A 1,896-nucleotide genomic window follows, 5' to 3' on the forward strand; every position below is an offset into this window, starting at 1 on the left:
TCTTCTGTTGATCGCCTTTGGCATTGCTCGCCATTTCTGATAAAAGTTAGATGCGCATGCGCAACATCCAAGATGGCTGCGGAACTCTCCCAGGGTGTGTTAGGAGGACAGAGGCTGGCAGATCTCAAGCACTCCAAAGTGTCCATGTCCGTGGTCCAAGACGCAAGGACACTGCAGGGAAACGAGAAACAAATCATTGGTGGGCTGTGTGGGGAGTGCTGGTGGTCTTGACAGTTTCAGCTTGTTTCAGTTTCACTTTCTCAAGGACACGTCACTGCGTTCGGATTGGACAAATCCATATACGCTACACCACATCTGCTAGGCAGATAGCTGACAGCAGCATAACCCAATGCGCTTGCCAGGCCTTGAGTGAATACTTATATATTTGTACCTACCAGAGTGGATTTCTTTTTTCTTTTTTTTTAAATCCCCTTTTTTTCATAATTTTGCCAGTGGACAACACTTTTTGTTGCCATGGGTTCTTTTTCAGTGCACCAAGTGCGTGCTGCACACGGGACCTTGGTTTATCGTCTCATCCGAAAGACTAGACGCTCCGTTTGATTTTCCAGTTAAACGTGAGAGAAAGGGCGAGAGCGGGATTCGAACCCACACCCTCACGGACTCTGTATTGGAAGCTGAACGTCTTAACCATTCTGGCACCTTGCTCCGTGATGGTGGGAATGAGACTGGTTTTCTTGAGGATGTCCAAGACATCAGTGTGTGAGAAAAAGACACACAGAGAGAGAGTCAGAGACAGACAGACAAAGGGAGAGACAGAGACAGACAGACAGACAAAGAGAGAGACAGAGACACACAGACAGACAGAGAAACAGAGATTGCAATTTGTGTACCGACATGCAAAAGGGTGCGTGTTGTGTGTGCGTGTGTGTGTGTGTGTGTGTGTGTGTGTGTGTGTGTGCGTGTGTGTGTGTGTGTGTGTGTGTGTGTGTGTGTGTGTGTGTGTGTGTGTGCGACAGACAGACAGACAGATTGCATTTGTGTACCGACATGCAAAGGGTGCGTGTTGTGTGTGCGTGTATGCGTGTGTGTGTGTGTGTGTGTGTGTGTTATTATACGGTTGTGAAAAATGGGGACATGAAAACGGAAATATTTTAGAGAAACTGCAGTTCAGATTCTTAAAACATTTATTTCAACTCAAGAGAAGTACAATGACTGACTTGATTCATGTTGAAACTGGAATGCAGCCACTTTCAGTCCTAATTTAATGGAGACTAATTACATTTTGGACGGCTGTCCGGCCTATTGAGTCAGAAAAAAATAAATACACAGCATGTTATATCATTTATACACAAAAGGGGTTTATAGATCAAGATGGATCAGTAACATTCACCAGATTTTAGTGAAACGGGATTTGTTCGTATTTGGGAATCAGAGACCTTTTTTGACAAAGATTATTTATGTCGATAGGTCATTACTGCTTGTGAAAGACAGTTTTGAAAAGATATGGACTGAATTAATACAACAAAGTACAAAATGTATGTTTTATTAACACTATAAAAAAGGATTTTAAGAGAGGAAATATATTGGTCAGTGGCCTCCTACAAACATTAATCAAATTTAGATTTAAATAATCACTGTTTACCTACTGACACTGGGTTCAACAGCAAAGAACCGGGGACAGCAAGTAAACAGGTTCTACTTAGACTTTGTCAATTCAGTAGCCTTGCGATGTTGTATGGGATATGTTCGTGCAGACAAAAGCATGTTAACCTTCATTTTACCTTAACTGATGCAAACGTTGTGATAATCCTAGCTGTGGTCCTGATTGTGTGGTTTTCTGAAATCCTCCATGCCCCAATTGGGCTCACATTGGGCTCAGATTCTCTCGCTTCCTAGGCGGACGCGTTACCTCTATGCCAACACTCCACGTGTGTG

The sequence above is a fragment of the Babylonia areolata genome, chromosome 12 (assembly GCF_041734735.1).
Source record: "Babylonia areolata isolate BAREFJ2019XMU chromosome 12, ASM4173473v1, whole genome shotgun sequence".
Classification (NCBI taxonomy): domain Eukaryota; kingdom Metazoa; phylum Mollusca; class Gastropoda; order Neogastropoda; family Buccinidae; genus Babylonia; species Babylonia areolata.